The 13,254-nt window shown below is 43.1% G+C and overlaps 2 non-coding genes across 2 annotated transcripts; both read left to right on the top strand.

Moving 5' to 3' along the window:
* Positions 1-6,109: 6,109 nt before the first annotated feature.
* On the top strand, positions 6,110-6,183 carry trnan-guu (transfer RNA asparagine (anticodon GUU)). Its single transcript has one exon. It is a non-coding gene; the product is annotated as a tRNA-Asn (tRNA).
* A 4,765-nt stretch (positions 6,184-10,948) lies between these two features.
* trnan-guu (transfer RNA asparagine (anticodon GUU)) lies at positions 10,949-11,022 on the top strand. Its single transcript has one exon. It is a non-coding gene; the product is annotated as a tRNA-Asn (tRNA).
* The last annotated feature ends 2,232 nt before the right edge of the window (positions 11,023-13,254 follow it).

The raw sequence follows: 13,254 nt of genomic DNA, 5'->3' as shown, positions 1-13,254 counted from the left end.
GTCATTAAGCCTCTCTTAAAGAAGAGCAGTCTTGATGCCACAGTGCTAAATAATTACCGGCCCATCTCAAACCTACTACTACTACTCAGTTGTCCATTATTTTATTTTTTTTATCTTTTATTATCAAAAACATCTTACAAGTATTTACATATATTTACATAATTGTACAGACAAACATCACACACAAGTGCAAGGGAATGGGATACACAAGGGCAGGGGGAGAAGAGACAAAAAATTACAGAAAATCAAACACACAATCATTCTTCAAACTTTCTTCAGTGATGGGGGGTGATGCCGTGGATGGGGGAGTGATGCCGGGGTCAGAAGATGATGTCCAGGTTTCCAGAGGGTATAAGGTGCATCAGGGTGTTGTGGGGGATGAGGTGGGTGATGAACCGGTGCTCTGCTGCCATGTGGAGGTGTCGGAGGTGTGCGGCCAAGAGTCCTTTGAAGATGGGCCAAGGTTCTGCTGTTTTATTGTCACGGAGATGGATGTTCCTGTTGAGATATAATGTATACCGGGCTATGGAGAGGGTTACAGTTGTCCATTCAGGCGTGCAAATTATTTACAATGACAGAAAATGCGCTGCTGTTACAAATTGGAATAAGAGATGGAAAAGTATCCCTGCACACACAGATTAACTGCACTCTTTTCACTTTTTGATTCTCAGTTTGTTGGCAAGGAATGACTGACGTAGACCCATTTTGGATGAAAACCGTGTTTTGCGTTTGTGGAAATGAGCATCACGCAAGGATGTATGGGCTCTGTGGCGCAATGGATAGCGCATTGGACTTCTAGGCATTAGTTGCAAGGGCTTTCAAAGGTTGTGGGTTGAGTCCCACTAGAGTCGCTAATGGTGAGAGAACATTTTTGTTTTTTACAATGGAACGTCTGCGCGCTTTACTATCTGATAAAAGGCACTGCTGAACGAGGTTTATTGCCAAGTGTGCTTGAAAAAGTAAGCAAATACATCGGCATTATGTCAAATAACATTATCTTGCAATTTTTCCTCAATATCCAGATTAACTGCAGTATATTGAGTGCGCAATAAATTGGCGAGAGTCGATTGATTGAAAGACTTCCAGTTTTTTTTATAGCTACATTGGTACAGGGGATTTAGCTCAAAGGTAGAAAGATTGATGCCCTCGCTCTCCATTAAACACAGTTGATTGGACAGGGGCTGAACTTTCGAATGTTGCTGGCTCGCTTTAAAAAAAAAAAGATGTTGCGGCTTGTCAAGTCGCAAATATTTTTTCGACTGGGCTGGATGTCTCTGTGGCGCAATTGGCCAGCGCGCTCGGCTGTTAACCGGGAGGTTGGTGGTTTGAGCCCACCCAAGGACGACAAGCTATTTTGGAAGAGCTATCGCAGCCAAAATCCACGGGGTAACATTGTTTGCTGAATATCTACCTGAAACAGGTTGGAGTAACACTTTAGAGGCGCTGTGGCTTAGTTGGTCAAAGTGCCTGTCTAGCAAATCCCAGCAGTGCTTTCATGATAGCCTTTCAAGCAAATCAGTTGTTTACATGTACAGAAAAACATATCACCCGAAAGAGCTATTTTGCAATTAGAGATTGAACAGTATCCCTGAATAAACAGAGTAAATGCACTCTTTTCACTCCTTGTTTCTCAGTTTGATGGTAAGGAATGATTGATGTAGACCGTTTTCGGATGACTGTTTTGCTTTTGTGAAAAAGGGGAATCAGACAAAAGTTGCAAAGGCATTCAAAGGCTGTGAGTTCGAGACCCACCAGAGTCACTGTTGTAACCCCTGTTATCTACATTGGTAAATAGGAAAGCCTGCTTGTGTTATTAACTGATGAAAGGAACTGCTAAACTTGGTTCAATTACCACAGAATCCCAGTGTGCTATATGCTGGCCACTGCTTGGTAGGAGTTTCCCGTACGTGAGTGACTGTTCCTTCCTTCCTTCACGCCCCGCTCAACCTCGTCTTCTTCTAAAGAGCTTGGCGCTGTCCTCAGAAGCTTTGGTCTTACTCAGCACCTGAGTGGCCCCACCAAGGGCAAAGGGCACACTCTGGACCTGCTAATGACAAAGCGGGTTAACATTTCAAATTACAGTGTGGTAAATGTTACTTTGTCTGATGGTTTCTGTATTTCTCCAGGTGCAATGAGTTTGCAGTCTTCTTTGCAAGACTCAGTTCAGAACATTAAAAATACCATTATTTGCAGATAACAAGCACGCAGCCAGCTAGACAACTGGAGTTAACCCATTTTGCATTTTTGGCTGACAAAACTGTCCAAGAGATCACCACAAGTCTGAGTTCCACTACATGCTGCCTTTATGCATTGTCTACCAGATTTTTAAAGTCTACGGTGAGCAGTCTGTTGGCTCCAATCACTCAAAAAGTCAACATGTCGCTTGGATCTGGAATATTCCCAAGAGCCTTAAAACTGCGGTCATTAAGCCTCTCTTAAAGAAGAGCAGTCTTGATGCCACAGTGCTAAATAATTACCGGCCCATCTCAAACCTACTACTACTACTCAGTTGTCCATTATTTTATTTTTTTTATCTTTTATTATCAAAAACATCTTACAAGTATTTACATATATTTACATAATTGTACAGACAAACATCACACACAAGTGCAAGGGAATGGGATACACAAGGGCAGGGGGAGAAGAGACAAAAAATTACAGAAAATCAAACACACAATCATTCTTCAAACTTTCTTCAGTGATGGGGGGTGATGCCGTGGATGGGGGGGTGATGCCGGGGTCAGAAGATGATGTCCAGGTTTCCAGAGGGTATAAGGTGGATCAGGGTGTTGTGGGGGATGAGGTGGGTGATGAACCGGTGCTCTGCTGCCATGTGGAGGTGTCGGAGGTGTGCGGCCAAGAGTCCTTTGAAGATGGGCCAAGGTTCTGCTGTTTTATTGTCACGGAGATGGATGTTCCTGTTGAGATATAATGTATACCGGGCTATGGAGAGGGTTACAGTTGTCCATTCAGGCGTGCAAATTATTTACAATGACAGAAAATGCGCTGCTGTTACAAATTGGAATAAGAGATGGAAAAGTATCCCTGCACACACAGATTAACTGCACTCTTTTCACTTTTTGATTCTCAGTTTGTTGGCAAGGAATGACTGACGTAGACCCATTTTGGATGAAAACCGTGTTTTGCGTTTGTGGAAATGAGCATCACGCAAGGATGTATGGGCTCTGTGGCGCAATGGATAGCGCATTGGACTTCTAGGCATTAGTTGCAAGGGCTTTCAAAGGTTGTGGGTTGAGTCCCACTAGAGTCGCTAATGGTGAGAGAACATTTTTGTTTTTTACAATGGAACGTCTGCGCGCTTTACTATCTGATAAAAGGCACTGCTGAACGAGGTTTATTGCCAAGTGTGCTTGAAAAAGTAAGCAAATACATCGGCATTATGTCAAATAACATTATCTTGCAATTTTTCCTCAATATCCAGATTAACTGCAGTATATTGAGTGCGCAATAAATTGGCGAGAGTCGATTGATTGAAAGACTTCCAGTTTTTTTTATAGCTACATTGGTACAGGGGATTTAGCTCAAAGGTAGAAAGATTGATGCCCTCGCTCTCCATTAAACACAGTTGATTGGACAGGGGCTGAACTTTCGAATGTTGCTGGCTCGCTTTAAAAAAAAAAAGATGTTGCGGCTTGTCAAGTCGCAAATATTTTTTAGACTGGGCTGGATGTCTCTGTGGCGCAATTGGCCAGCGCGCTCGGCTGTTAACCGGGAGGTTGGTGGTTTGAGCCCACCCAAGGACGACAAGCTATTTTGGAAGAGCTATCGCAGCCAAAATCCACGGGGTAACATTGTTTGCTGAATATCTACCTGAAACAGGTTGGAGTAACACTTTAGAGGCGCTGTGGCTTAGTTGGTCAAAGTGCCTGTCTAGCAAATCCCAGCAGTGCTTTCATGATAGCCTTTCAAGCAAATCAGTTGTTTACATGTACAGAAAAACATATCACCCGAAAGAGCTATTTTGCAATTAGAGATTGAACAGTATCCCTGAATAAACAGAGTAAATGCACTCTTTTCACTCCTTGTTTCTCAGTTTGATGGTAAGGAATGATTGATGTAGACCGTTTTCGGATGACTGTTTTCTTTTGTGAAAAAGGGGAATCAGACAAAAGTTGCAAAGGCATTCAAAGGCTGTGAGTTCGAGACCCACCAGAGTCACTGTTGTAACCCCTGTTATCTACATTGGTAAATAGGAAAGCCTGCTTGTGTTATTAACTGATGAAAGGAACTGCTAAACTTGGTTCAATTACCACAGAATCCCAGTGTGCTATAGGCTGGCCACTGCTTGGTAGGAGTTTCCCGTACGTGAGTGACTGTTCCTTCCTTCCTTCACGCCCCGCTCAACCTCGTCTTCTTCTAAAGAGCTTGGCGCTGTCCTCAGAAGCTTTGGTCTTACTCCGCACCTGAGTGGCCCCACCAAGGGCAAAGGGCACACTCTGGACCTGCTAATGACAAAGCGGGTTAACATTTCAAATTACAGTGTGGTAAATGTTACTTTGTCTGATGGTTTCTGTATTTCTCCAGGTGCAATGAGTTTGCAGTCTTCTTTGCAAGACTCAGTTCAGAACATTAAAAATACCATTATTTGCAGATAACAAGCACGCAGCCAGCTAGACAACTGGAGTTAACCCATTTTGCATTTTTGGCTGACAAAACTGTCCAAGAGATCACCACAAGTCTGAGTTCCACTACATGCTGCCTTTATGCATTGTCTACCAGATTTTTAAAGTCTACGGTGAGCAGTCTGTTGGCTCCAATCACTCAAAAAGTCAACATGTCGCTTGGATCTGGAATATTCCCAAGAGCCTTAAAACTGCGGTCATTAAGCCTCTCTTAAAGAAGAGCAGTCTTGATGCCACAGTGCTAAATAATTACCGGCCCATCTCAAACCTACTACTACTACTCAGTTGTCCATTATTTTATTTTTTTTATCTTTTATTATCAAAAACATCTTACAAGTATTTACATATATTTACATAATTGTACAGACAAACATCACACACAAGTGCAAGGGAATGGGATACACAAGGGCAGGGGGAGAAGAGACAAAAAATTACAGAAAATCAAACACACAATCATTCTTCAAACTTTCTTCAGTGATGGGGGGTGATGCCGTGGATGGGGGAGTGATGCCGGGATCAGAAGATGATGTCCAGGTTTCCAGAGGGTATAAGGTGCATCAGGGTGTTGTGGGGGATGAGGTGGGTGATGAACCGGTGCTCTGCTGCCATGTGGAGGTGTCGGAGGTGTGCGGCCAAGAGTCCTTTGAAGATGGGCCAAGGTTCTGCTGTTTTATTGTCACGGAGATGGATGTTCCTGTTGAGATATAATGTATACCGGGCTATGGAGAGGGTTACAGTTGTCCATTCAGGCGTGCAAATTATTTACAATGACAGAAAATGCGCTGCTGTTACAAATTGGAATAAGAGATGGAAAAGTATCCCTGCACACACAGATTAACTGCACTCTTTTCACTTTTTGATTCTCAGTTTGTTGGCAAGGAATGACTGACGTAGACCCATTTTGGATGAAAACCGTGTTTTGCGTTTGTGGAAATGAGCATCACGCAAGGATGTATGGGCTCTGTGGCGCAATGGATAGCGCATTGGACTTCTAGGCATTAGTTGCAAGGGCTTTCAAAGGTTGTGGGTTGAGTCCCACTAGAGTCGCTAATGGTGAGAGAACATTTTTGTTTTTTACAATGGAACGTCTGCGCGCTTTACTATCTGATAAAAGGCACTGCTGAACGAGGTTTATTGCCAAGTGTGCTTGAAAAAGTAAGCAAATACATCGGCATTATGTCAAATAACATTATCTTGCAATTTTTCCTCAATATCCAGATTAACTGCAGTATATTGAGTGCGCAATAAATTGGCGAGAGTCGATTGATTGAAAGACTTCCAGTTTTTTTTATAGCTACATTGGTACAGGGGATTTAGCTCAAAGGTAGAAAGATTGATGCCCTCGCTCTCCATTAAACACAGTTGATTGGACAGGGGCTGAACTTTCGAATGTTGCTGGCTCGCTTTAAAAAAAAAAAGATGTTGCGGCTTGTCAAGTCGCAAATATTTTTTCGACTGGGCTGGATGTCTCTGTGGCGCAATTGGCCAGCGCGCTCGGCTGTTAACCGGGAGGTTGGTGGTTCGAGCCCACCCAGGGACGACAAGCTATTTTGGAAGAGCTATCGCAGGCAAAATCCACGAGGTAACATTGTTTGCTGAATATCTACCTGAAACAGGTTGAAGTAACATTTTAGAGGCGCTGTGGCTAAGTTGGTCAAAGTGCCTGTCTAGTAAATCCCAGCAGTGCCTTCATGATAGCCTTTCAAGCAAATCAGTTGTTTACATGTACAGAAAAACATATCACCTGAAAGAGCTATTTTGCAATTATAGATTGAACAGTATCCCTGAATAAACAGAGTAAATGCACTCTTTTCACTCCTTGTTTCTCAGTTTGATGGTAAGGAATGATTGATGTAGACCGTTTTCGGATGACTGTTTTGCTTTTGTGAAAAAGGGGAATCAGACAAAAGTTGCAAAGGCATTCAAAGGCTGTGAGTTCGAGACCCACCAGAGTCACTGTTGTAACCCCTGTTATCTACATTGGTAAATAGGAAAGCCTGCTTGTGTTATTAACTGATGAAAGGAACTGCTAAACTTGGTTCAATTACCACAGAATCCCAGTGTGCTATATGCTGGCCACTGCTTGGTAGGAGTTTCCCGTACGTGAGTGACTGTTCCTTCCTTCCTTCACGCCCCGCTCAACCTCGTCTTCTTCTAAAGAGCTTGGCGCTGTCCTCAGAAGCTTTGGTCTTACTCAGCACCTGAGTGGCCCCACCAAGGGCAAAGGGCACACTCTGGACCTGCTAATGACAAAGCGGGTTAACATTTCAAATTACAGTGTGGTAAATGTTACTTTGTCTGATGGTTTCTGTATTTCTCCAGGTGCAATGAGTTTGCAGTCTTCTTTGCAAGACTCAGTTCAGAACATTAAAAATACCATTATTTGCAGATAACAAGCACGCAGCCAGCTAGACAACTGGAGTTAACCCATTTTGCATTTTTGGCTGACAAAACTGTCCAAGAGATCACCACAAGTCTGAGTTCCACTACATGCTGCCTTTATGCATTGTCTACCAGATTTTTAAAGTCTACGGTGAGCAGTCTGTTGGCTCCAATCACTCAAAAAGTCAACATGTCGCTTGGATCTGGAATATTCCCAAGAGCCTTAAAACTGCGGTCATTAAGCCTCTCTTAAAGAAGAGCAGTCTTGATGCCACAGTGCTAAATAATTACCGGCCCATCTCAAACCTACTACTACTACTCAGTTGTCCATTATTTTATTTTTTTTATCTTTTATTATCAAAAACATCTTACAAGTATTTACATATATTTACATAATTGTACAGACAAACATCACACACAAGTGCAAGGGAATGGGATACACAAGGGCAGGGGGAGAAGAGACAAAAAATTACAGAAAATCAAACACACAATCATTCTTCAAACTTTCTTCAGTGATGGGGGGTGATGCCGTGGATGGGGGGGTGATGCCGGGGTCAGAAGATGATGTCCAGGTTTCCAGAGGGTATAAGGTGGATCAGGGTGTTGTGGGGGATGAGGTGGGTGATGAACCGGTGCTCTGCTGCCATGTGGAGGTGTCGGAGGTGTGCGGCCAAGAGTCCTTTGAAGATGGGCCAAGGTTCTGCTGTTTTATTGTCACGGAGATGGATGTTCCTGTTGAGATATAATGTATACCGGGCTATGGAGAGGGTTACAGTTGTCCATTCAGGCGTGCAAATTATTTACAATGACAGAAAATGCGCTGCTGTTACAAATTGGAATAAGAGATGGAAAAGTATCCCTGCACACACAGATTAACTGCACTCTTTTCACTTTTTGATTCTCAGTTTGTTGGCAAGGAATGACTGACGTAGACCCATTTTGGATGAAAACCGTGTTTTGCGTTTGTGGAAATGAGCATCACGCAAGGATGTATGGGCTCTGTGGCGCAATGGATAGCGCATTGGACTTCTAGGCATTAGTTGCAAGGGCTTTCAAAGGTTGTGGGTTGAGTCCCACTAGAGTCGCTAATGGTGAGAGAACATTTTTGTTTTTTACAATGGAACGTCTGCGCGCTTTACTATCTGATAAAAGGCACTGCTGAACGAGGTTTATTGCCAAGTGTGCTTGAAAAAGTAAGCAAATACATCGGCATTATGTCAAATAACATTATCTTGCAATTTTTCCTCAATATCCAGATTAACTGCAGTATATTGAGTGCGCAATAAATTGGCGAGAGTCGATTGATTGAAAGACTTCCAGTTTTTTTTATAGCTACATTGGTACAGGGGATTTAGCTCAAAGGTAGAAAGATTGATGCCCTCGCTCTCCATTAAACACAGTTGATTGGACAGGGGCTGAACTTTCGAATGTTGCTGGCTCGCTTTAAAAAAAAAAAGATGTTGCGGCTTGTCAAGTCGCAAATATTTTTTAGACTGGGCTGGATGTCTCTGTGGCGCAATTGGCCAGCGCGCTCGGCTGTTAACCGGGAGGTTGGTGGTTTGAGCCCACCCAAGGACGACAAGCTATTTTGGAAGAGCTATCGCAGCCAAAATCCACGGGGTAACATTGTTTGCTGAATATCTACCTGAAACAGGTTGGAGTAACACTTTAGAGGCGCTGTGGCTTAGTTGGTCAAAGTGCCTGTCTAGCAAATCCCAGCAGTGCTTTCATGATAGCCTTTCAAGCAAATCAGTTGTTTACATGTACAGAAAAACATATCACCCGAAAGAGCTATTTTGCAATTAGAGATTGAACAGTATCCCTGAATAAACAGAGTAAATGCACTCTTTTCACTCCTTGTTTCTCAGTTTGATGGTAAGGAATGATTGATGTAGACCGTTTTCGGATGACTGTTTTCTTTTGTGAAAAAGGGGAATCAGACAAAAGTTGCAAAGGCATTCAAAGGCTGTGAGTTCGAGACCCACCAGAGTCACTGTTGTAACCCCTGTTATCTACATTGGTAAATAGGAAAGCCTGCTTGTGTTATTAACTGATGAAAGGAACTGCTAAACTTGGTTCAATTACCACAGAATCCCAGTGTGCTATAGGCTGGCCACTGCTTGGTAGGAGTTTCCCGTACGTGAGTGACTGTTCCTTCCTTCCTTCACGCCCCGCTCAACCTCGTCTTCTTCTAAAGAGCTTGGCGCTGTCCTCAGAAGCTTTGGTCTTACTCCGCACCTGAGTGGCCCCACCAAGGGCAAAGGGCACACTCTGGACCTGCTAATGACAAAGCGGGTTAACATTTCAAATTACAGTGTGGTAAATGTTACTTTGTCTGATGGTTTCTGTATTTCTCCAGGTGCAATGAGTTTGCAGTCTTCTTTGCAAGACTCAGTTCAGAACATTAAAAATACCATTATTTGCAGATAACAAGCACGCAGCCAGCTAGACAACTGGAGTTAACCCATTTTGCATTTTTGGCTGACAAAACTGTCCAAGAGATCACCACAAGTCTGAGTTCCACTACATGCTGCCTTTATGCATTGTCTACCAGATTTTTAAAGTCTACGGTGAGCAGTCTGTTGGCTCCAATCACTCAAAAAGTCAACATGTCGCTTGGATCTGGAATATTCCCAAGAGCCTTAAAACTGCGGTCATTAAGCCTCTCTTAAAGAAGAGCAGTCTTGATGCCACAGTGCTAAATAATTACCGGCCCATCTCAAACCTACTACTACTACTCAGTTGTCCATTATTTTATTTTTTTTATCTTTTATTATCAAAAACATCTTACAAGTATTTACATATATTTACATAATTGTACAGACAAACATCACACACAAGTGCAAGGGAATGGGATACACAAGGGCAGGGGGAGAAGAGACAAAAAATTACAGAAAATCAAACACACAATCATTCTTCAAACTTTCTTCAGTGATGGGGGGTGATGCCGTGGATGGGGGAGTGATGCCGGGATCAGAAGATGATGTCCAGGTTTCCAGAGGGTATAAGGTGCATCAGGGTGTTGTGGGGGATGAGGTGGGTGATGAACCGGTGCTCTGCTGCCATGTGGAGGTGTCGGAGGTGTGCGGCCAAGAGTCCTTTGAAGATGGGCCAAGGTTCTGCTGTTTTATTGTCACGGAGATGGATGTTCCTGTTGAGATATAATGTATACCGGGCTATGGAGAGGGTTACAGTTGTCCATTCAGGCGTGCAAATTATTTACAATGACAGAAAATGCGCTGCTGTTACAAATTGGAATAAGAGATGGAAAAGTATCCCTGCACACACAGATTAACTGCACTCTTTTCACTTTTTGATTCTCAGTTTGTTGGCAAGGAATGACTGACGTAGACCCATTTTGGATGAAAACCGTGTTTTGCGTTTGTGGAAATGAGCATCACGCAAGGATGTATGGGCTCTGTGGCGCAATGGATAGCGCATTGGACTTCTAGGCATTAGTTGCAAGGGCTTTCAAAGGTTGTGGGTTGAGTCCCACTAGAGTCGCTAATGGTGAGAGAACATTTTTGTTTTTTACAATGGAACGTCTGCGCGCTTTACTATCTGATAAAAGGCACTGCTGAACGAGGTTTATTGCCAAGTGTGCTTGAAAAAGTAAGCAAATACATCGGCATTATGTCAAATAACATTATCTTGCAATTTTTCCTCAATATCCAGATTAACTGCAGTATATTGAGTGCGCAATAAATTGGCGAGAGTCGATTGATTGAAAGACTTCCAGTTTTTTTTATAGCTACATTGGTACAGGGGATTTAGCTCAAAGGTAGAAAGATTGATGCCCTCGCTCTCCATTAAACACAGTTGATTGGACAGGGGCTGAACTTTCGAATGTTGCTGGCTCGCTTTAAAAAAAAAAAGATGTTGCGGCTTGTCAAGTCGCAAATATTTTTTCGACTGGGCTGGATGTCTCTGTGGCGCAATTGGCCAGCGCGCTCGGCTGTTAACCGGGAGGTTGGTGGTTCGAGCCCACCCAGGGACGACAAGCTATTTTGGAAGAGCTATCGCAGGCAAAATCCACGAGGTAACATTGTTTGCTGAATATCTACCTGAAACAGGTTGAAGTAACATTTTAGAGGCGCTGTGGCTAAGTTGGTCAAAGTGCCTGTCTAGTAAATCCCAGCAGTGCCTTCATGATAGCCTTTCAAGCAAATCAGTTGTTTACATGTACAGAAAAACATATCACCTGAAAGAGCTATTTTGCAATTATAGATTGAACAGTATCCCTGAATAAACAGAGTAAATGCACTCTTTTCACTCCTTGTTTCTCAGTTTGATGGTAAGGAATGATTGATGTAGACCGTTTTCGGATGACTGTTTTGCTTTTGTGAAAAAGGGGAATCAGACAAAAGTTGCAAAGGCATTCAAAGGCTGTGAGTTCGAGACCCACCAGAGTCACTGTTGTAACCCCTGTTATCTACATTGGTAAATAGGAAAGCCTGCTTGTGTTATTAACTGATGAAAGGAACTGCTAAACTTGGTTCAATTACCACAGAATCCCAGTGTGCTATAGGCTGGCCACTGCTTGGTAGGAGTTTCCCGTACGTGAGTGACTGTTCCTTCCTTCCTTCACGCCCCGCTCAACCTCGTCTTCTTCTAAAGAGCTTGGCGCTGTCCTCAGAAGCTTTGGTCTTACTCCGCACCTGAGTGGCCCCACCAAGGGCAAAGGGCACACTCTGGACCTGCTAATGACAAAGCGGGTTAACATTTCAAATTACAGTGTGGTAAATGTTACTTTGTCTGATGGTTTCTGTATTTCTCCAGGTGCAATGAGTTTGCAGTCTTCTTTGCAAGACTCAGTTCAGAACATTAAAAATACCATTATTTGCAGATAACAAGCACGCAGCCAGCTAGACAACTGGAGTTAACCCATTTTGCATTTTTGGCTGACAAAACTGTCCAAGAGATCACCACAAGTCTGAGTTCCACTACATGCTGCCTTTATGCATTGTCTACCAGATTTTTAAAGTCTACGGTGAGCAGTCTGTTGGCTCCAATCACTCAAAAAGTCAACATGTCGCTTGGATCTGGAATATTCCCAAGAGCCTTAAAACTGCGGTCATTAAGCCTCTCTTAAAGAAGAGCAGTCTTGATGCCACAGTGCTAAATAATTACCGGCCCATCTCAAACCTACTACTACTACTCAGTTGTCCATTATTTTATTTTTTTTATCTTTTATTATCAAAAACATCTTACAAGTATTTACATATATTTACATAATTGTACAGACAAACATCACACACAAGTGCAAGGGAATGGGATACACAAGGGCAGGGGGAGAAGAGACAAAAAATTACAGAAAATCAAACACACAATCATTCTTCAAACTTTCTTCAGTGATGGGGGGTGATGCCGTGGATGGGGGAGTGATGCCGGGATCAGAAGATGATGTCCAGGTTTCCAGAGGGTATAAGGTGCATCAGGGTGTTGTGGGGGATGAGGTGGGTGATGAACCGGTGCTCTGCTGCCATGTGGAGGTGTCGGAGGTGTGCGGCCAAGAGTCCTTTGAAGATGGGCCAAGGTTCTGCTGTTTTATTGTCACGGAGATGGATGTTCCTGTTGAGATATAATGTATACCGGGCTATGGAGAGGGTTACAGTTGTCCATTCAGGCGTGCAAATTATTTACAATGACAGAAAATGCGCTGCTGTTACAAATTGGAATAAGAGATGGAAAAGTATCCCTGCACACACAGATTAACTGCACTCTTTTCACTTTTTGATTCTCAGTTTGTTGGCAAGGAATGACTGACGTAGACCCATTTTGGATGAAAACCGTGTTTTGCGTTTGTGGAAATGAGCATCACGCAAGGATGTATGGGCTCTGTGGCGCAATGGATAGCGCATTGGACTTCTAGGCATTAGTTGCAAGGGCTTTCAAAGGTTGTGGGTTGAGTCCCACTAGAGTCGCTAATGGTGAGAGAACATTTTTGTTTTTTACAATGGAACGTCTGCGCGCTTTACTATCTGATAAAAGGCACTGCTGAACGAGGTTTATTGCCAAGTGTGCTTGAAAAAGTAAGCAAATACATCGGCATTATGTCAAATAACATTATCTTGCAATTTTTCCTCAATATCCAGATTAACTGCAGTATATTGAGTGCGCAATAAATTGGCGAGAGTCGATTGATTGAAAGACTTCCAGTTTTTTTTATAGCTACATTGGTACAGGGGATTTAGCTCAAAGGTAGAAAGATTGATGCCCTCGCTCTCCA

Source organism: Eucyclogobius newberryi, unplaced genomic scaffold (genome assembly GCF_026437365.1).
Source record: "Eucyclogobius newberryi isolate DKJ021-1_F unplaced genomic scaffold, fEucNew1.0.hap1 SCAF_142, whole genome shotgun sequence".
NCBI classification, from domain to species: Eukaryota; Metazoa; Chordata; class Actinopteri; order Gobiiformes; family Gobiidae; genus Eucyclogobius; species Eucyclogobius newberryi.
This window is presented reverse-complemented; position numbering and strand designations above follow the sequence as displayed.